Raw genomic sequence first — 11,498 nt, 5'->3', positions numbered from 1 at the left:
TTCTCTCCCCTCTTTCTGTCTAGACACGCGTAAAACATAAAATGGGTACCCAGGCTTCCAAACGCGAGCGGGCTCACTCTGAGAGGAAGGCTTCTAGAAAGCCATCTCAGTCTCAGAAGGACCCTGACTCTCCTCTCCAATTTGTCATCACGTATTGGAAGATGATTCCTGGCCATAAATTATTATCGAAGCAGAAATTAGAGGACCTCTGTTCTGTAATCTGGCCCGCCAGCACCGCCTCCGCCAAGCCCGAATTGCGTTGGCCGGCAGAGGGTTCGTTTAATGGAGAGCGCTTGAACCACCTAAGGAAATACTTAATGGAGGAAAAGCCCCGTCAGTTGGAATATCTGGCTACTTTTGAGGCCGTAAAGGGATTCCTCCGAGCCCCGAAAGGGACTACATCCTACCAGTTACCTATATTGAATCCCGGACGGCAGCCCATGCCCCCCCCCTTATGAAGGGCACTCAGTAGACGATGATGTACAGCGGACCCTGATTCCCTTTTACTATAGAGGACCACCGCCGCCTAGTAGTAGCTCAAGTAGTGATGAAGAAATGGGGGATGAAGGGGCACAAAGCATCGAGAACAAAAGAGTCACAAGGCTACAGGCTAAAAGGGACCAGAAAGACCCCGGGTAGGCCAAAACTAAAATCCCCCCCTCAACGCTTCGCAACACAGTCGAGGACCCCGTCCAAGCCAGAAATAACCCTCTCCCCTCAGAACCTTGTGAGTCCACAGCAGAAACCCTAGATCACAGTGCAGGGGCTCCAGGAACTTCTGATCAAGTAAGCTCTACCGTGAGCTCTACCGTGATGCCCCTAAGGGCCTTGCCGATTCCACCTCTTCAACCTGATGGACCCCCGCAAATGGTTTATACACATCAACCCTTCTATACCTCTGATCTCGTAACTTGGTCAAACCAGATGCCCTCTCTGAGGGACGACCCCGACAAATGCCACCGCCAAATCAGCACCATCTTTTCCACCCATAACCCCACCTGGCCAGACGTCCATGTCCTTCTGAACGCCCTCTTTAATGAGGCAGAGAAGGCAGACATTCTAACTAAAGCTGGGGAAGCAATAGAATCACCCGACTATCAGAGGGGACGGCCCCAAGGATTGCAGGCTCTCACAGCACAATGCCTCCGGGTAGAACCTGCATGGGATTGTTGTTGTTGTTGTTTAGTCGTTTAGTCGTGTCCGACTCTTCGTGACCCCATGGACCAGAGAACGCCAGGCACTCCTGTCCTCCACTGCCCCCCGCAGCTTGGTCAGACTCATGCTGGTAACCTCGAAAACACTATCCAACCATCTCGTCCTCTGTCGCCCCCTTCTCCTTGTGCCCTCCATCTTTCCCAACATCAGGGTCTTCTCCAGGGAGTCTTCTCTTCTCATGAGGTGGCCAAAGTACTGGAGCCTCAGCTTCACAATCTGTCCTTCCAGTGAGCACTCAGGGCTGATTTCCTTCAGAATGGAGAGGTTTGATCTTCTTGCAGTCCATGGGACTCTCAAGAGTCTCCTCCAGCACCAAGAGTCTCCTCCAGCACCAGAGTCTCCTCCAGCACCAGAGTCTCCTCCAGCACCAAAACAAACACTCTGTGAGGTGAGTGGGGCTGAGAGACTTCAGAGAAGTGTGACTGGCCCAAGGTCACCCAGCAGCTGCATGTGGAGGAGCGGAGACTCGAACCCGGTTCACCAGATAACGAGTCCACCGCTCTTAACCACTACACCACACTGGCTCATGGGATCTGGTACTTGAACCTATTTAAGAAAGCCATTCTGGATGGTGTAAAGGCTGCCGGACAACGCACTGTTAATTGGACTAAAGTCCAAACGATAATGCAGGGACCAAACGAACACCCATCTGATTATTATACTAGATTGGTTTCTGCTATCAAGACGTGGGGAGGAATAGACCCCGAAAATCCACAGCATGAAGTAATCGTTAAAGGTTTCTTCAAGGATCAGGCCTGCCCAGACATTAGGAAAGCCCTGAATCTCCAAATTGGATACGATGGAAAGAGCGTAAGCGAAATCTTATCCATTGCAAAATCCGTCTACAACTCTCGAGATGAAAGAAAGAATGAGAGTGTTTGCAGGGATGCTGAGGGCACCGGTTACAAGCTGCAGGGGGAGCTGACTGTGATGTCATCCCAGGCAGCATTCCAGTCTCCAGGGGGAGCCAAGGAGTCGGCAGCTGAGAGTTCTGTTTCTCATGGGAGCCAAGGTCATCCTCACAGATACCGGAAGGCCAGAGGTAAACAGAGACAGATGCCTGCAGATGGCCCGAAGCAGAAGGGGGGGGTGAAAAGCCCACGCCAGGGAAAAACAAGGCTTTGTTTGCTGGCACAGCTTCACCAAAGGCTAAAGGCAAGTTTGATGGCCAGGAGCAGGGGGGGGCAAGCAGCAAAAGCCCACGCCGGTGGAAAACAAGATTCAACTGGTGGAAAACAAGATTGCTGCAGAGGAGAAACTGCGTGTTTCCCATCATGACATTAATACAGCTTTTTTGTACGGGGTTTTGGGGGAGGAGCTGTACATGCTTCCACCTGATGGAATGCAGATACAGAAGGGAATGGTCTGCAAACTGCGGAAAACCTTATATGGTCTCAAGCAGAGTGCCAGGTGTTGGAACACAAAACTCACTGAGACGTTGTTTTCTCTAGGTTTTCACCAGGGCAAAGCTGATCCATGTGTGTTTGTCAAGGAGGAGGGGCAAAACAAACTGTATTGTTTATGTTTTGTTGATGATCTTCTGATGTTTTGGAAGAATCAGGCTATGTACCAAAGCACCCTAGCTCAGCTGAAGGAGCACTTTGACATGAAGGATCTTGGTGAGGTATCCAACTATCTTTCTCTGCAGGTGGAGAGGGACCAAGCAGGTAATTTTCTGGTACACCAAACACAGAAAATTGCAGATGTATTAACTAGGTTGAATTTGGTTGATGCAAACCCAGCAGACACACCCATGGTGACAGGTTACCAGGTAGATAGTACTGCTGAAGCGTTTTCTGACACTACGCTGTACAGATGCATTCTAGGCAAGCTGAATTTCATTGCTAGATGCTCAAGACCTGACATAGCTGTAAGCACTAACCTGCTTAGCAGACATGCTAACAATCCTACTGTTCAGGATTGGAAAGCTCTGAAGCGCATAGCCCACTATTTGAAAGGGACTTTGCACTGCAGGCTGAGGTTCACCAGTCAGAAGACTGGAGGTCTTGAAATCTTTGCAGATGCTAGTTTTGGAAGTGACACCACGGATGGTACAAGCACTTCTGGAGTATGCTACATGTACAACCACTGTCTGTTTGACTGGCTGTGCAAGAAGCAGACGACAGTAAGCCTAAGTTCCTGTGAAGCAGAACTCAATGCTCTGTCATTTTCACTCATGGATTGTGAATGGTTGATGCAACTGTTTAAGGACATCAGAGTTTCTGTGAAATGTCCTATACAAGTGTATCAAGACAATAGATCCTGTTTGGCTTTGCTGAACTCAGAGAGTTGCAAGCAAAGAACCAAGTACTTGCAGATTAAGCTACATCGTGCAAGAGAGTGTATTCAGAAAGGACTCATTCAGGTGTCCTACATGGCAGGAAATGAAATTCCTGCTGATCTGTTGTCCAAGGTTGTTAACAGAGAACAACTTAAGGTTTATGTACAGAGGTTGCAATTGGGTTGAACCACAGGTACTACAGGTTACACGGAAAGGGGGAGGATGTTAGGATATTTCCGTTCCACCTTAAAAGGGAGCAGGATGTTTGTGTCACAGCCTGCGTATTTCCTGTTCACAGGATGTTTCTGTTGTGTCTATGCTTTCGTTTTCTCTCTGTGCCTGAACACGCAAACAGGCAGTCATGTTTTTTCCTTTGTTCTGACCAACGCTGAATAAACTTCTAAATAATGCTCTCCTGCGTGCATCTTTCGCTGTGCGAATTCTGCTGATAGAGCGTGCATCAGCTCTGGAATGTGGCAAGCTATTTTCTGGAGCTCGTGTCGCTAATTGCTGATACTGTATCTACGGGAGATCGATGGATCGTCCGGAGGCGACGTGGGGGCCATGATGGGCTTTATCTCCCTGGCAGTATCCCAACAGAGGCTTGGGTGTTAGAGAAGGAAGAGGGAGGATTAGGTGTGGGGTTGGTAGAGTTGTATTGTGAGAAAGTGAGAGGAATTGTTAGGTTGAGTTAGATAGACAGTGGGGAATAATTCAGTTTGGAGTTGCTAGGAACTAAGATTAGGAAACTGACAAGAGAAAAATAAACTGCAACCATACGCTTGTTCCTGCATTTAAAAATAAACTTGATTATTTGTTTATGTTAACAACTGTCTGGACTCCGTGTGTCCCCGTGAGAAGCGGGGTGGTGGCAGCGAAGAAAGCTATCGCAGTGGTGGCACAGGGTCAATAGACCGTGAAACGTCTAGGGGCCCTGTGTGATCGCCACACCGGGCAACGGCCAGCAGCAAGGAAATGAGCCTTGAGCCTCCCCACTTTCCCCCAGGGCGTATCCTCGGAAGTCCTGCAGGAGGAAAGAGCATCTCAGAGTCAGGGGCCAGTCTGGGCCAAAGCAGCCCCCACTGCCCCCACCACGGAGTCCCTGGCACTTCTGGACCATGAGGGTTTGCCAGCTTTGGTCTTGGACCAAATTGGGGGCCAAACAGGCTCTGTGCCCCAGAAATGGGGGAGTCCATTGGGTAAGGGATGGGGGGATGGGACAACCTTAAAACCTCCCCTGATGCCTTCGGGACACTTACACTGAGAAGGTGGAGGAGGGTGCCAGGGTTGGGGGCTTCCATAAGGAGACTCCCCAGCAGGAGCTGGAAGTGCCTCTTCAGTTCCTGCGGGAAAAGAGAGAAGAGAGTTTGAATGCTGGGTTGGATTCTGCAAGTGTGTGATGAAAAAGAAGAAAGAGCTGTGAAGCGAAGTCAAAACCAAGGACATACTTCTTCTCTCTCCTCCTCATTGGCCCCTTTCAGCATGGCCTCCGACGTCCTGTGCAGGATGGCACTGATCATATCGCAGCTGAATTTGGGCCTCATCGTGCTGCAGAGATGAAAGGGAGAGGGTTAGAGTCTCCCTTGCCCCCTTCTCCCTCCCGCCTGCTCTTTCCCCCTGGAGTTCTGCCCCCCACCCACAACCCCATCCACGCCAAAGACTGGAGGAGGGCCTCCAAGGCAAGGGCCAGGGTCAGGGGGCGATCCCTGAAGTGCTCCAAGGGCCCCAAGATGTCCTGGAGGAGAACAGAGGAGGAAAAACAGCTCCGACGCCAAACACCAGGCTTGGCTTTGCAGGGGAATGGCAACCCCATGGCCTAAGCCGGCAGGGTCCTCCTCTCCGCAGATGCACAGCCCCTTCCCCCCACACCCCCCATCACTCACCTGCTTGGGGCACTTCAGGGATCGAAGCCCCCTGAGCTCAGCTGCCTGGCAGCTCTGGATGACCCCCAGGAGGTAGAGCTGTTCATCCTCCAGCAGCTGAAATGCAAAAGTCAGGCTGTCAGTTCCTCATGAGGGGAGGGTTTCTCCACATCTGAGAGTGCAGAGTGGGGGGGGGAGCAGGTCTGAGGGATCCAGTCCCTGCTCTTGTTTTCTCCAATACAGTACTCACCCCTGGGGCTGGGATGCGGAACCGCAGCAGAACTGCAATCAGAAGGACATGGGAAGAGGTGAGTCCTCTTTTGCATCCTTGGACTAGTTGCCCATTCCTGCCCTCCTCTGTCCAAAAAAGGAGGGCCACTGGCTCACCTGGTGCCACGGGCTGCTCTTGCTCTTGCTGGGGGGCCACCCTGTGGCAGCACCTGAACAGGCGCCTTAAGCACCTGATCCTAGAAGAGATGAGCGACTCAGACGCCGGCAGCCCCAGTTATTGAGGGGGGGGGTGTAAGGAGGGGCGTCTGGAGAAACAGTGAACCACTGCCGAATTGGCAGAACAGAAATGCATATGTGGAGCCTAATCGATCCTTGCCGGCCCACCATGACCAATTCCTTCCATCTCTCTGCAGCTCAGTGACCTGAAGGGGCATCATCAGAGCCTGAAAGAGGCAGCCCAGAGCATGAAGGGCTGGCAGAGAGAGAAAGGAGGTCCCAAGTGCTCTGGGTTCAAGAGCTACGGCCATGCCAGGACCCAGAGAGCCTGGTCCCCCCATTCATGCAGTCAAGCAGTGTATAAATTTCATGAAGCAAATGAAATGGACAGGGAGAGGGGAGAGCTTTGGGTCATTCTTAACATTGTTACTGGATTTTTTGGAAAGGGTGGCGGGGGTTTCCCCATCCAGCAGGCACCATACCCCCCTCCAACTGTACCCCAAATCAACACCTTCACTTCTGCAAATTTCCCCACAAAACACATCCTGACACAGTCCTTTCCTTTTTCTATTCCAAAGGCTCCCATAAATAAGGGTAGTGGTTAAGAGCGGTAGTCTCGTAATCTGGTGAACCGGGTTCGCGTCTCTGCTCCTCCACATGCAGCTGTTGGGTGACCTTGGGCTAGTCACACTTCTCTGAAGTGTCTCAGCCCCACTCACCTCAAAGAGTGTTTGGAGTAGTGATAAAGCGGGATATCAAATCCAAACAACTCCTCCTCCTCCTCCTCCACCACCACCTCCTCCTCTTCTTCTTCTTCTTCTTTGAAACCACGTTTTGGGGCCACGAAATTGCCAGGAAGCTGTGGATCCGTGATTTTTGTGGTGCAGGCTGTGTCCCTGGCTATGATGTGTGATTTGATGGTGAGTTTGGGTTGGCCCAATGCAAAAAGCGTGAGGATCCATGAGGATCTGTGGTAAACGGGTGCCCAGGCACTTGCCCCTCCCTCACCTGTCTTTGCTCTCCGGCCAGATCAGGTTTCTGGAGCAAGGCTGGCAGACCCTTTTACTTTTTCAGAAACAGGACAAAACAGAACTGGTAAGGCTGCCACCACTCCCTCGTCCCAGGGTTACCTGAAGCCACAGCTCAAGGGAGACGGCTGTGCTCCTTTATTACCGGTTAACCCCAAACTACAAGTTGCTTCCACAAGCTTGCAGGCAGAAATTCTTTGGTATAGCGCAACCAAGAAGTCTAGTCGTTGGATTTAGCTATTCCCCCGGATAGGCACACACAATACAAGAGAAAGTTTCTTTCTTAAAATTTATTTTAAAACATAAAGAACATGCTAAAAAAGGAGGCACATCTTTCGGTAAATTACAAGTAAGGAAAAATAAGAACATTGTAAATTATAGCTGACTACATACTCACTTCTACACACTAAGGCAAAGATAGGATAGTTCAGAGTCCTTCAGAGATCCGCATTCAGAGGTCTTAGAAAATCTTCATCACAAAAGAACAAAAGGACGAAAGGACGGCTGCTTAGATGGACCTCAGCAGCCAGGCGATTTTGCGGATTGCAGAGCGCACCCTCCCAGCCATTCTCAAGATCTTTTTATCCCCAATTTACCGTGGAATCAGAACCCCCAGGCCCAATCACCACTCTTGGTTACATTTGAATTCTCCAATGACCAGCTTGTGGGCTAATAATTTTAACTTCTGACAGCTGGGCCACTTAAGACTCCAGAGCCTAGATCAAAGGCGTTTCCCCCCTTTCTTGAAGCTGATGCGGATGCACCTCCTTTTGTAGCACCCTGCTTGTGGTTAACGCTTAGCTGGAATGAAATATTCAACGCAGCAATAGAGAAATTAAAATAATAATTTATTTGTCAGACAAATAAATGAGAGGCACAGTGGTATATGGTTACCAAGCTCTGGCCTGCCCTCCTGCCATTCTGGCCAGCACTTATATTTCCTTAATCCAGCCCCCTTGCTCCTCCTGTGGCTGTCTCTGTCCAATCAGCCTGGTTGAAATTCCTATTGGCTGTTTGCTAGAACCAATCACAAAAGATACACCCATTTCCTTTTGCCCTTTTATGGGAAACAAAAAGCTATATTCTTCTATCTATAAATGACAAATAAGTAGTAATATATCTTACATGTGTCTCAACAAGGAACCTTAATTACCAGCTCACCTCTTGCCCTCCTTGCCCTATTGCCCTCCAAAACAAATGGTTAATCTTAAATTTTTATCTTAAACAGATGTCAAGGATCTTGAGTTCACATCATCATTGAAAGATCTCCTTCTTTTGGAGGTCTTTAAACAAAGGCCTGACAACCATATGTGTGCTCTAATGATGTTTCCTGCTTGCCAGGGGGGCTGGGCTGATGGCCCCTGTGATCTCTTTCAACTATATGAAATAAGAATCTAGCATAAGGATTTAACATTTCTTAGTTTCTAAATCCTTTGCATAATTACATTTAAGCCAATATATTTAATACATAACATAAATAACCTTTTAAAAGGAAAAGAAATCTTAAAAGGATCTCAGTTTAAGAAAGAAACAACTTTAGAAAAAGACTTCCCAAAATACTCTCTTCCTTTCTGCCAGCCAGATGCTCTTGGCCTTTTAACCTTAGGAAAATATGGCTCAAGTTTAATGGGAGGCACATGGTTTTATTTTACTATTTACCAACTCTTAATTTAACCACTCTTACAGCTTAATTGTACTTTGCAACATGCAAGGTTAGTGTCCTCGCTCTCAGCCTGTAATTCCCTTTTTACGACTTTGAGAATTGTTTTCTGCTATAAATCAGGGGGCCCCCTTGTCCAGGAGAATAAACATTGCCAAGGTTCTTAGGCAGCTGGTCTTCTGCCTGGCATGAAACATTTGAAAATCTTTATTTATTTATTTTTAAATAATTTTTTTATTAATTTCCAAATTTTTTAACATAAACAAAAACAACATAAAAACAAACACAAAAAATCATATTTTCTTAACCTTATTTCCATAACCCTCTTTTCCCGGACTTCCCCATACCTTTCCCTTTTTGCATCCTTAATTTTAAACCATTATTCAGCAACCCTTCTTAACCAATTAAGTGTAAATTTATTCTCTTTTTCAATTCCACCCTAAAAATTAAACACAATTTTCCGCTGCAATTCTACGTCTTCTTTTCCCTCAGCATTTTAGCACTCCTCAATTTTATAATAGTTCTTAAGATACATCTTAAATTTCTTCCAATCTTCTTCCACAGTCTCTTTCTCTTGGTCGCGGATTCTGCCGGTCATTTCTGCCAATCCCATAAAGTCAATCACTTTCGCCTGCCATTCCTCCAGCGTGGGTAGCTCTTGTGTCTTCCCATTTGAAAATCTTTAAGCTCATCTTAATATACAGGCCTTAATCAAAAATATAAGCTTTGATAAAAATGCAGGCTTATGATTAGATGCCTCACTTTGAGCAATTAACAGAGAGATAACATCACCGGTTGGATATACATAACTTCCCTCACAGGTGTCAACCCTTCACATTACTCAGAGAATTCCTTTCCCATAATAAACCTCTCACGCCACTGAGCCAACGGGTCTACAGGTTAAAGCAATAGGACAGCTCCCATAGTTCTTACTGGTTTCCCACAAGGCCTCACTCTCCGCTTGACCAAAGAACAGCTTCTAGGAAAGTACTAACTTTACTACAGGATCCGTGCTTCGAAACCACATTTTTGGGCCATGGCGTTGCCATGAAGCTGTGGATCTGAGTTTTTTGTGGTGCAGGCTGTGCCCTTGGCTATGATGTGGGTTGGGGTGGCCCAATGCATAAAGTGTGAGGATCCATGCTTCAAAACCACATTTTTGGACCACGGTGTCGCCAGGAAGCTGTGGATCCGTGATTTTTGTGGTGTAGGCTGTGCCCATGGCCATGATATTTGATCTGATGGTGACTTTGGGCTGATCTAGTGCAAAAATGATGAGGATCCCTTTTTTAAACCATGTTTTTGTGCCATTGCGGTACCATGAAACAGTGGATGTGTGATTTTTTTTGGTTCTGCCTGCAGACAAATACATGGTGTAGAGTAGCATGGTGTTTTTATTTTGTTTCAATATAAAAATAATATGAATTCATGAGGATCCATGTTTTTGTGGTGCTGCAGTGCGGCTAAGTGTTGGATCCACGTTTTTTATAGTCCAGTCTGTAGGTGTGCCTTCCAGATGTGATTTGACACTCGATTTGTTGGAGTTATTTTTTAAAAAGTGGGGGATCCATGAGGATCCATGTAGATCCTCCTTTAACTCACACCCCTGTACATGCTCTCTTAATTATTATTTTTTTAATTAAATTTCTGTTTTAAATTTTAGAATATTCACCTTAAAATATCAGTGACTTCCCTTCCTCTCTTTCTATGGTTCATTTTGCACAACATAAATCCATGCATATTTTATAAAAACTAAACCGTTCAGCTTTCCATTATTTCATCAATAAAAACTTCTGTTGAATTTATCTTAATGCTGCCCACATTTTCAATTTTCCTCCATATATTCAATAAACAGTTTCCAATCATTTTTAAATGTATTTTCTTCTTGTTCTCTTACTCCAGTCAATTCCAAATGCATACCATACATGCTCAAAGGCATTGTATAGATCAGGCATAGGCAAACTCGGCCCTTCAGATGTTTTGGGACTACAACTCCCATCATCCCTAGCTAACAGGACCAGTGGTCAGGGATGATGGGAACTGTAGTCTCAAAACATCTGGAGGGCTGAGTTTGCATATGTCTGGTATAGATGGTATGATTTGGAGCATCAAACCTGCAAGGTGCAACTTTAAATGGAAATGTTTTTGACCCTTATCTCCATTTGGCTTGAAATTATACTGTATTTCAAGACTCTCCCTTTTGTCACCTAGGCAGATGTCATTGCCTCCCCATTGGTCCCTAGCTATGTATACAATTTCCAGCTCTTTACTGAGAGATTTTGGACTTACCCATTTTCCCCTTTAGGCTTACTGTGACCATGCTGTTCTTTTCCTTCCTTCCTTCCTTCCTTCCTTCCTTCCTTCCTTCCTTCCTTCCTTCTTTCCTTCCTTCTTTTTCCTTTGTGTTTTTCTAGACCTCTTGGAGCAAATGATTTAACAAAACCATCATTCTCAATGGAACCAGCGGATTCAAATTTCAATAAATTTTCAACATTTTCCTTTATTGAAATGTTGAATATTTAGGAGATTTCTAAATGTTAGGAATAACTTTCTGATGGCAAGAGCTGTTTCACAGTGGAACAGACTCCCTTGGAAAGTGCTGGACTCTCCTTCACTGGAGGGTGGGGTTATTTTTGTAATAATTTTTATTAAATTTTCTGTTTTACTATTTCAAAGAAACATTTTACAAACCTTAAAATATCCAATGACTTCCATTCTTCTCTTTCCATGGTTCAGTTTACATATCATACATCCCTGCATATTTTACTATAACCATTCAAATAAATTTTCCACTTTTATATCCATGAAAAAATATTTACTCTGTTGACTTTATCTTAATGTTGCCAGCATTTTCAGCTGTATACAGTTATTTCCCATATATTCAATAAATGTTCTCCAATCTTCTTTAAACGTATGTTCTTCTTGCTCTCTTATTCTATATGTTAAATCTGTAAGTTGTGTGTATTCTGTCAACTTACGTTGCCATTCTTCTTTGGTTGGGACCT

The 11,498-nt window shown here is 46.1% G+C and overlaps 2 long non-coding RNA genes across 2 annotated transcripts; both read right to left on the bottom strand.

Moving 5' to 3' along the window:
• Positions 1 to 4,382: 4,382 nt before the first annotated feature.
• On the bottom strand, positions 4,383 to 5,081 carry LOC307214585. Its single transcript, XR_013838233.1, has 3 exons — positions 4,945 to 5,081; positions 4,756 to 4,839; positions 4,383 to 4,520 (listed from the first exon to the last, which is right to left on the bottom strand). It is a non-coding gene; the product is annotated as an uncharacterized lncRNA (long non-coding RNA).
• A 294-nt stretch (positions 5,082 to 5,375) lies between these two features.
• On the bottom strand, positions 5,376 to 5,841 carry LOC307214584. The gene is made up of 3 exons (XR_013838232.1): positions 5,746 to 5,841; positions 5,609 to 5,640; positions 5,376 to 5,475 (listed from the first exon to the last, which is right to left on the bottom strand). It is a non-coding gene; the product is annotated as an uncharacterized lncRNA (long non-coding RNA).
• Between the last annotated feature and the right edge of the window lie 5,657 nt (positions 5,842 to 11,498).

Source organism: Podarcis cretensis, assembly GCF_951804945.1.
Source record: "Podarcis cretensis genome assembly, chromosome: 4".
NCBI lineage: Eukaryota > Metazoa > Chordata > Lepidosauria > Squamata > Lacertidae > Podarcis > Podarcis cretensis.
This window is presented reverse-complemented; position numbering and strand designations above follow the sequence as displayed.